This window comes from Lepeophtheirus salmonis, chromosome 7, assembly GCF_016086655.4.
Source record: "Lepeophtheirus salmonis chromosome 7, UVic_Lsal_1.4, whole genome shotgun sequence".
In the NCBI taxonomy this organism is placed as follows: Eukaryota; Metazoa; Arthropoda; class Copepoda; order Siphonostomatoida; family Caligidae; genus Lepeophtheirus; species Lepeophtheirus salmonis.
In genome coordinates this window covers 18,332,872-18,344,087 of record NC_052137.2, presented here as the reverse complement: position 1 = coordinate 18,344,087, position 11,216 = coordinate 18,332,872, and the positions used below count along the sequence as shown (strand labels likewise).

At 30.3% G+C, this 11,216-nt stretch overlaps 1 long non-coding RNA gene across 1 annotated transcript; it reads right to left on the bottom strand.

The window, feature by feature from the left end:
- Positions 1–6,851: 6,851 nt before the first annotated feature.
- On the bottom strand, positions 6,852–10,738 carry LOC139906034 (uncharacterized). The gene is made up of 2 exons (XR_011781231.1): positions 10,297–10,738; positions 6,852–7,340 (listed from the first exon to the last, which is right to left on the bottom strand). It is a non-coding gene; the product is annotated as an uncharacterized lncRNA (long non-coding RNA).
- Between the last annotated feature and the right edge of the window lie 478 nt (positions 10,739–11,216).

Here is an 11,216-nt window from a genome sequence, read left to right as displayed (position 1 = left end):
ATGGCCCTGTAGATAGTGACATAGCTTACTTGGCGCTTTTTTGCAAGCCCGTTAATCAGACTCCCTGGAGATGCCTTCACACACCGTTTCAGGCCTTCAGGAAATCTGGGAGTGCGTTTTTTATCACTCCGGGACTAGTGGGCTTTTATTTTATTTGTCCTTCCTCTTTCCTGTGATTGTAGATTTCGTAGTCTGTGCTCTTTGAATACCCGAGCATCTTCTTTATGTACTCTAGGCTGTATCCCAAAGCCAATTGAATAATGGTGTTCCTCTGGGTCTCTTCCACCGTAAATACTTGTTTTGAATTAAAAATAACGCAACTACCTTAAAGCTAACGCCCAATCTCTGACTTTGAAATTAAAATAACCGAGTTAAATGATTTACTTATTGTTCATGATGTAGTTGAAGATGGCCCGAATTCACACCTGACCGAACCTATATACGTACGTAGTTGTAGGATGTTTCAATCAAGGAATTTTCACTGGGGGAAGTTTTGTCCTCATAAATATAGTATAATGCCAAAAGTTAATATTTCCATTTTTCAACTACTATTGAAGTGTCTGCCTTTCCCCCTAATATTATAATGCATTTTTTGCAACATTCTTACTTGCTTGTTATGGAGCTGACTTTTTACATGATAATAAGATTTTTTAGATCCTGTATCAAAACATGGTTTCTCTTCATTTTCATATTTTCAGTAGTGACGGATTCAGCTATTTGGGGATCCTCTTCCACTGACTGGTACTTGAACATGCTTTTTATGGCCAATATCGTATATTCCTGACTAAGTTAAAAAAAGCACTCATGTACAATTTCAGCCTTCTAGGTTCAACGGTATGGACACCCACAAAGGACAGAAATTCTATTGTATATATATACAGATATATGAGGGCGACAGTTCCCTGGGCAAAAGTTCTCGGGCGAATCTTTGCAATCTGACCATGTTTTGATCTCGATCCATATGTATTAAAGTAGCGTTTATACATTTTGCAAAAATTTTAATTGGAGTGCTTTGGAGGCAATTGCGAGAGCCCCCCCGTCGACATATGATAGATGTAGTAACTCTCCTGCAGATAAAAAAAATTGGAATAAAGTTTGCGAGATATAATTTAGTTATTTATGTGATATACATCAAATGAGGGAAAGTATATTGATGATGATAAATTTATTGCATGAATAAGTAAATTAATTTCAAATAGCATTTGATATTTACATAAATTCAATATTGTGATATATATTCATGCATTAATTTTATGAGATAATGCTTCTTTGGGAGATTCTACCTAAATCCCATTATCCTCTTTAATAAAAGAAAAACTATAAATTATATCTGATTTAAAATGTCATCCATCCATAAAAACATTGCAGATTGTCTTCCTCGCGGTCCCAGTCTGCTTCCTAATTACTTTTGGGAGCAATCCGGCATTTTCCTCATCGGGAAATTGTAAAAAAATTACTCTAAACCTCTCAAAATTTGGATAATAGAGATGAAGAAATAATAACAGTTGACTCAGTTTAATTGATAGTGGCGCCATATTCCTTTGTTTAGTGAGTTAAAAAACAAATGTTAAGACTCGATTCAACCCCTTTATTTTTTTTTCTTGATTCATTCATTTAAAAAATTGTAGAAAAATAGTTTGACATTGGTAATCTGGAAATAATTGAGAGATAAATAGCAGTCGTATGATGGACTTATGTGACTAATTACTAAAGGATTTCAAGGAGGACATTTTGAGTAAAAAATGTAGCTTAATATACTATTTAAACATTATTTGGCTAATCAGTTTTGAGTTGTCTTTGTCTTGATTCAATAAAAACCATGTTGTTCTTAATTTAGTCTTGATACTACATATTTTAGGTATAACAGAGTACCATATGGTTCTTTAAAGGGAATATTTTACCTATTAAGAAATTATAATTAAATAAAATAAAAAAACTTTATTTATAGGTGCTCATTAAAGCAAGGAAAATGTCGTTAAAACCACACGAGTTACATTTTCATTTTTAAATTGCATTGAATTTACAACTTCGTATATAAAAAAGGAAGACTTATATTTGTGGTAAAGCATTTATAGTTATTTTTCTTAAATTACATAAATTTAATATGTGAGTTAAGTTAAATACAATTTCTTTATTGTAACTTATTTATTTTATGCACACAATAGCTTCACAATTCAATAAATCAATTATTGTAATTAATTGAAAATATTAAAACCATATTTATAATAAATGCATATTTGCTGTGTCAACATAAAAACAATCTTGAACAAAAATCTCCAATTAATTTTTTACTTCATAGGTATATACATACAGTCCAATATTTTATGGACCTATTTTGGCCAACTATATGCTATATATTCAAATTTGTTGCATGAGTTAGGATGCACCAGAATCTTAACTAGAGTTTAGAACCTATATTTGAGTTAAGAGACTTATATCGGCCCCGATTAGAATACCCAGGTAGGCAGATGAGACAAAATTTTTATAAAAATACTACAAATACGTTTTATTCATTCTTTCAGCCCTTCTTTTAAACCAAAATAGATCCCTAATTTATTGTTTTACAAGGTTAGATCCACCAACTTACAATATATTTTTAGAAAATATCAAAAATCAATGTTCCAAAAAGGAGTTTGAAGATGTTTAAGACTATAGTTCTCTATTTTTACGCACAGTTACAAAAGATACTGCAAACCTATTTCGTACCTTAGAGATAGCTGAGACGTAATTAAAAATACTTAAAAATTTGATCTGATTATATAGATCGACGACTCTAATCAACAAAATTATTGAATGTGGCCTAAAAATCACTCACCCACAATAAATTTTAAAACTCTTCAATACAAGCTGCCAAAGGCTTGTTTGTGGTGAAAGAGCTAATTTTCCTCGATCTAAATCGGGAACGCATATGGTTCGCATTTCCAAATATATACAAAAGCGTTTTAATTGTAATACAGCTTGTAGACCCAATGTTATGGGTGCAAGGATATTTACCCAATGTGTGGATGGAGACTATCCCTACTTGCCAAAATAATCCCTAAAATATACCAAAAAGTTTTAATTTATCTTACGCGACATCCGAATATTGAGTGGTGATCCACTATCTCATTAAGTCCGTGATACATTTGCCTTATGTGATTTTTTTTTTTTTGCAATTGGAACAGATTTAAAAAATAATCATCTGGAGAAACTTTCTCCATCTTTAGCTGCAATTCAAAGGATTTTATCGAAAGAAACACCGTCTTTTTGATTGTCCTCGACCATGGACATTGTGATACAAAATTGCTATAGGAAGTTTTATTTTAAAATCCTTGTAGAACCCAGAAAATTGGAATTGTTGGCTTTATCAAATAGTATTTTTTCGATTCACGATTTGGCAGACAACTCAATGTTCGACGGTGGTAATTTTTTTTACCCACTCATGAAAGCCACATAATTTCATATTATGCCCATTCCATGAGAATGTTGCTCGAATCAAATTTTAATGAAGATGCTGAAGAAATACACAACAAGTTTTTAAAAATTTCAAAAAAGAGAAAAGATAATTATGAGCTCAATTGTGAAAACTAATGATGGAACCAGTATTACTTTGCAATTTTAAATCCCATCAGAATGTCTATTTTTGATGCTTCTTGAAAAGATTGTGGGAAATTATTTAATATAGAAATACATGCTTTTGCTGGCTGAAGAGCAAATTCGATTCATTCTTCAGTATCACAACAACCAAGTTGAAAAGGCAGAGCAGACAGACAAAAAAAAATTATACTGTTGATTAACCGAATACAGTACCGAATGCGACAGCAAAGCCGTGGTTCCTACAATTCCGTTCTGGTAATATGGATGTTAAAGATGATGTACGCTCTGAATACCAATCATAAAAAATGTTTATAAAATAATGGAAATTGTGGAGTTGGACAGGCACTTAGTCCATTGTCCAGGAACTGAAAGATTAGCCAGAAGAACCCGTTTGTTACCATTTGCTAAAGGCTTTCTTAAGAAGAAGCTCGATGTATAGAAGCCACACGAATTTACACCTTTGAACCTTTTGAATCGAATTGATAGTGATGAAAAATGGGTTACATATGAGAACAACAGCTGAAAAAAATCATCCTCAAAGCACGATGAAGTGGTTCAAACGATCTCGAAGCCAAGTATTAACGGCCATGAATGTTATGTTTTATGTTTGGTGGGATAAAAAATGAATCATCCACTATGAGGTGCTCCCATCGGGCAGAACACTCAATTCGGACTTATATTGTCAACAACTGACCAAATTGAAGCAAGTTACCGAACTGAAGCGACTAAAATTGTCCAATAGAAATGATTTTGTATTCTATCAAGACAATGCTAGGCCAAATACATTTTGAACGACGTGCCAGAAGCTCCGAGAGCTTGGATCGGATTTTCTATCGAACCCGCCGTAGAGTCCAGACATGGCACCAAACGATGATTACTATTTCAAGCATTTGCAAAACCTTGATGGTACAAAACTGGTCTCAAGAGAGCCTTTGCATAATTAGCTGGTCAAGTTAGTTACCATTAGGGACGAAAACTTCTTCAGTCACGAAATTATGAAATTGCCTTCAAAATGGACAAAGTTATCCAAATAAACGGAGCTTATTTAATCTAAATCGGATAATCCTAATTTTGTATATTTTATTGTCAAATTAAAGTGAAAAATCACTCAGAACTTTATAGTTCACCTATAAGTAAAAGTAAATACTCATTACGTTCCACAGATATAATTAAATATGTTCATTTCCAATGTATCTAAATACAAATTATACACTAAGAACTGTAATTATATATACCAGATTGGCCTGAAAAGTTTCGGACCTCAACGTGAAGATGGCAGCGCTCGTAAATAAAAGCTAGTCACATCTATCTAGTATCTGTTATTAGTTACCCACAAATTTTTCAGCCATTTTTGACGCGACGTTGTTATGTAAAAGTCATTTGCGTGAGTTGATGTCCGTCTTATGGTGAAAATGGACTAATTCGAGTATCTAGCTGTCATTTAATATGTGTTTTTGAAAGTATAACCTTTAGATAGAGTAAAAAATAGAAGACATATATAGGCTTCTTGTGTTAAAATTTGATGTGTCTGAGACAATCCTACTCCGAGTAATTGATTCAAAGACTAAAAATGTCTCGTGAACAAAATTTTGTAGAGAATAACGCCAAGTACTATTTGGACGTGTTATAGAGATGGGAGCATCGCTGGGAAAAGTATAGATTTACAAGGAGACTATGTTGAAAAATAAATTAAAAATTCAGGAAAAATGTGTTGTATCTTTGTTCGGTCGGAAATTTTTCAGGGCACCCTCGTAAGAAGAAAAATCTATGACTCAAGTGACAAAAAATAGGAAAACAGAATTACGTCGATCGACTTCCAAGTATCTTGAATTCCACGGGTGAGACAAGTAAAAGTAAAAAAAAAAAAAAGATTTGTAAGGGCCACCCTACTACTAGTCTGTCTCATTAGAGATAAAAATAGAAATATAAATTGCATCATTTGTTGAATACTGTAATACTAGGAATAGGTAAAATTAATCGAAATTGGAGATTCGGATGTTTTTTTTGTAATTTGGATCGACATCAGGAAAATAATGTTTATTTTGTGATTCTAATTCTTAGTTATTACTTTTAATTACAGGTATTTAACTATTAATTACTTTTCTAAATTATGAAAAAAAAAACCTTCAATTTTAATTAAAACTATGAATTTTGAAATTTTTCTGAAAAAAAATTGATCTTTGAATATTTTGTTCAAAAAATCTTATTTTGGAAACTTTTTTCCGAAAAAAAATATTTTTTTGAGAACAACTGAGGGTTTTGAATTTTTTTTTTAAGTTTATTTTATTTTTGTAAACAGCTTGAGTTTTCGAAAATTTTCGTCAAAAACTTTAACTTTCTGTATAATTGTGGATTTTTGAAATTTTTCTCTAGAAAATTTAATTTTTTGTGTACACCTATGTATTTTTTATTTTTGTTTCCAAAAAGTTTAATTTGTTGAGAATAGTTGCGGATTTAAAAAAAAAATCCAAAATATTTTACTTCTTTGAATTTTTGAGAATGTTTTAACTATTCGATTGTATAATTCATATATATTTTATTTTCTAATTTAACAAAAAAAAGAAAAACTTCAACCCTTCCCCCAAAAAAAAAAAAAAAAAATATATATATATAATCCTGTTCACTCATTTGAGTCGAGTCGACCTAAAACTTGAATCGACACATAAAGGGTTGCTTTTTTAAATTGTCCCATAATTCATTGGCTCTAAATCAAAATCTACAAGTCTAATTTTAGACATTTAATTTGATTAATATAAATATTTAATATATAAATTTATTCAATTTTGCCATCTTTGGCCTTTTTAACAACAACCAATCTCTTTCAAATCGCATTACAACTGGCACGTACTGCATCATCTGAAATTTGTTTCTATTTCTTAGTTAACAAAATTTTCAAAATCACTTCCTGACCTCCTATTAGACTGAATTCCGCCCTTCCATTCCTTTTTCCACATGTAAAAAGTTTAAATGTATTTTTGGAAAATAATATATTCAACAACAAAACCTCTCAGACATTTAATTTATGCAACAGAAGTCTTTAAAACATTGGACATTTTTAAAAAGACTTCTTGTATAATATTTCAATGGATCATGTACCTATATATTCAATGTAATATTGTATACCCTGGTCTTTAAAAAAAGTCATATTAATTATTTTATGTATATTAACATTTTTTACTCATTAAGAATGTTGAAGGAAATTAAATGAAAATTTATGAGCCTCACGACAAAACTCCATGTTTGTGTAACATAAATAATTCGGGAAATGATGCACATTGTTTATAATATAATTTATTTTGACACTAGCATAGATGCGAAAATATTATTTTTTTGCAGGGTGGTTCAAAATAAAAGTATTCTAGATGTTGATAACTTGTATTAGAATATGTATGATTCCTTTTTACAGGCTTAACATTGTTCTAAAACTGATCAATATGTATAGTGTTGTAAATCGTAAGCATTTTTGGCATATAAAAAATGGGAATTGAAAATCAATTGTTAACCTTGACAATTTGAAGAATTTTGAGTTGGAGAGCAGCTTAGCCTTGATGCCATTTTATTAAATTAGCCCCGAGCAGTTGTGAGTTGAAGGAAATAAACGCAAGGCCAACTTCATATCCAGCAGAGACAATATCACAGGAATAACTCCATTTCCGATCCTCAATTCTTCTCTGAGTCCAACAAGGACTTACACTCATGTAGTTACCAGAATTAGTACTCGGCATTGCCGGATTTATTAGGGACGTCGACCAGACAAATTTTGCCTAAAAAAATAGAAGATAATTACTCAATAAATCATGAGTGTCACACCCTGTTCTTCATGAGCACCTGCACACGTAGCTACTCAATATAAATATGATGGATGTTCTCTCCTCAAGAATGAAAGATTAATAATAACAGCTTCAAAAGAAAAAAATATTAGGAACTCATGACAGATGAACGGTAATTAGTATAAGTTTGTAAACTGAAACTACTCCAACATCCTCCCACCTACTAATAAAAATATCTCAAACTTATCATGTTCTATAAATTTAGCATATCTTACAATCAAAATAATCATTGTTTTAATTATGATTTACTAAAAAGATAAACGGTTTCTATAAATTTTTTAATCAAAGCAAATATATTTTTATTGCCTAAAATAATAAATAAATGTTTGCAAAAATTCTATTAAAATAATTTCTAAGCAATTTAACACAAATAAAATAATAAAAAATTGCTCCATAAAATCTTCAAAAGAAAATCTAAATATATCCTCATTTTAATTTTTTTCTTCAGAAAGTCAATTTTCTTTCGATTGATGTTATTTTTTAATTAATATCACAAGAACTACATAGTACTTTATTTAAGATGGCATATTTACTCAGTTTTCAGAAGTTTAGTTGGTCAAAACATGAAAAAAAAAAGCGTGTATTTCATGTATAGAGTAATCTATGTTCTAGTATATAACCTAGATCAGGCATCTATAAGCAAGTGCTTCGGCAGGGGGTGAGCAGCAGGGGCTGTAGCCCCCTCCCTCCAATTAAGAATTTTTGTGTTTTTCTAGAAAATTTAATATTTGACATTTTTTGTAAAACAGATGTGGGTTTTTGAATTTATTTTCTGAAAAATTTAAGATTTGAAATTATTTTCCGAAAAATATAGTTCTTTAAGAACAGCTGTAGATTTTGAAACTTTTTCGTGAATAATTGTGAATTTTTGAAATACTATTCTAAAAAAATTAGTATTTGTAATTTAATTTTCGACATTTTTTTGTGAGCATTTGTGAATTTTTGAATTTTACTCCAAAAAAATTTACTATTCCAAATTGACTTTTGGAAATTTTTACTCAAAAAATTTAATTTTTTTGGAAGAACAGCGGATTTTTGAACTTTTTTCCAAAAACAAATGATAGTTGTTTTTTTGGATAAAAATTTAGTATCAATCCAAGAGCAAGGTAAAGTTACAATTTTGTTGACTAGCGTAATCTTTGAAATCTCATGTGACCAACATGTTTGGGTATAATGTCAAAAGCATCCTAAAAATTGTGCATTTTAATCCAGAATCCGATTTTCAAGACACAATTACAACCTTTTTTGATATAATTATAATGTCACTTACGGTACATGAATAAAAATAGTGTGTTATCTTAACAGAAAAATGATCACCGTCTTGTATTTTGCTAGAATGGTGAGCTTTTAAGAATCCTGTTGAAAATTGAAATATAAAAAGTGCAAGAGCAATATTTTACGGGCAAATAAGTACATTTGTAAAAGCGCAATATTTGTACCTTTCGCGCATGTAAAAATCGTCCACAACTATATTCTCTGACATTCAAAATATCTTTATCAATAAATTTAGTTACCTTGATGACATAGACTTGCCATAATTAAATTTATACTTACATAAATGTAAATTGCCAATATCAAGGATGATATATATTTATTTTTTTGGGGGGTGGGTTTTGGAATTTTTTGAAAATAAAAATTTCAATATTACATTTTTTCAAAAAAAATTTCAAAAATCCACAGCTATTTATAAAAATTGAATTAAAAAAAATAATCAAATAATCTACAGTTTTTCTCAAAAAATTCATTTTTTTGAAAAAAAAATTAAAAAATCAATAGCTTTTAACAAAAAAATTACAAAATTAATAGTTATTCTCAAAAAAATAATTTTTTTTGGAAAAAAAATTCAAATATTAAATTTTTTGGCATAAAAATTCAAACAATGGCTTACAATGGCTTCGAAGAGCTTGGTGTTTGAATGACATACACTGCAAGTGTTACCCTCGATATGCGCCAAAAATTATAAAAAAAGGGAGTTTGCATTTACTGTAGGGGGCCATATGTTTCAAAAAATATTTCAATTTTTATTCCAAAAAATTTAATATTTCGATTTTTAATCCAAAAAATTTAATATTTCGATTTTTAATCCAAAAAATTTAATATTTCAATTTTTAATCCAAAAAATTTAATATTTGAATTAATGATTATGAGAGCTCAAATACATCTATTTATAATATTAATTTTGTTGAACTTCTTTTGTTAATTAGTAAATAGTATCGTGTTAAAGTTAAAATTTAAAGTTGTCAGATTTTAATGGACCACTCAGTATAAGAAAAATCTAGATTTAGTCAACTGTCCATCTGAAAAATAGAATTTTCCTTTATCATTATTTGACTGTACATATAGTTTTGTTTAGATAAAATGCTAGCTTTTAGAGTGTATGAATCTAACAAGGAGGCATTCACCAACCACGAGGCCACTTAGAGGTGGGAGTTAGGGATGAATCCCTTTAACAACGTCTATTCTCGTAAGGGAGAAAGCAGGTCAAGTTAAAACTTCATTGATCAGAATAGTTTGGCAAAATGACGTCGTTGGGTACAGAGACATAAATTTGAAAAAATATAAAAATGATTATTGTCCTTTTTTCTATTTGAAAAAAGAGTGACATATTACAAAAAAAATGGTCATATCAGAAATAAATATCAGACGGAATTAATTTAAAAAGGTCAAAAGTATGCTTTTAACTCTCTAAGTACATCCATCCTAGAGTTCAAGATAATGACAAAATATGTATTATTTTTTTCTAATTAATCTTAACAATACCAATTTGGTGTATGAACACTATTTAACTTAATTTATGATTATTATGTTTAAAACTTTATAATTTCCTTTTTGATCAAACTTGTATGAAATATTAATTATTTTTAACAAATTTTAATTATAAAAAATGTACTTATCACATTTGATGAGGTTGAGTTTGATATATAGGAAAATCGTTTGAAAAGTCCGTGCAAAGTAGGTATACTGGTGTATATCAAGGGTATTTTTAGTCAGAAGCACATATTCGAAGACGAAACACCAACTTTCAGCCTGATCGGTCATTTTCTTTCTATTTAGCATTCGTTGGAATGATAGAAATGGAGTGATTTTCAAAAAATAGACGAAGAAGAATTTCGTGTGTTGATTAAACATTACTTTATGAATGACAAAACGTCTCAAGAGACTAAAAAGAAGCTTGATAAACATTATAGGGACTCAATTAGAATAGTTAATAAGTCGTTTCAAAAATTTTGGAGTGACCATATGGGCTGAATGTTCTGGACTGTTAAGGTTGCTACTCCAGAAATCATTGATCAAATCCATGATATGGTGATGGATGACAGAAGAATGAAGGTCCATCTCCAGTTGGAACCTTATTTCCATTAATTTTGAGACCACAACTGCCGAAGTGTGAGCTGGTGCATTGCTGATGCATTGTCGGGACGGAAAGTGACATTTTTTTGTGGGCCAATCGAGGGCGTTTTTCTTGCAGCTCGGTTATTAAATGGTCCAATAACGATGAATAATTTGCACCTGTATAGTTTGCCTTTTTTCCAGATAGTCGTTGAGAATTATTCCTTGGGAATCCCAAAGACAATTGCCATAACCTTTTCGGCTGGTTCCTCGATTCAAACGAATTCCAAATAGAAATAAATAGACCGATCTGGTTTAAAGTTGGTGTGTGCCTTTCCAAGAGATGCTACAAACTAAACAAGACCTCAATAGTGGATACGCGCCAGTAGTGTCATCTCTCAGACTTTGCACATACTTTTTAAACGTCCCTCGTAGAGTAACAACTAATATTATAGTATTAGCAACGCATATACCTAAAAT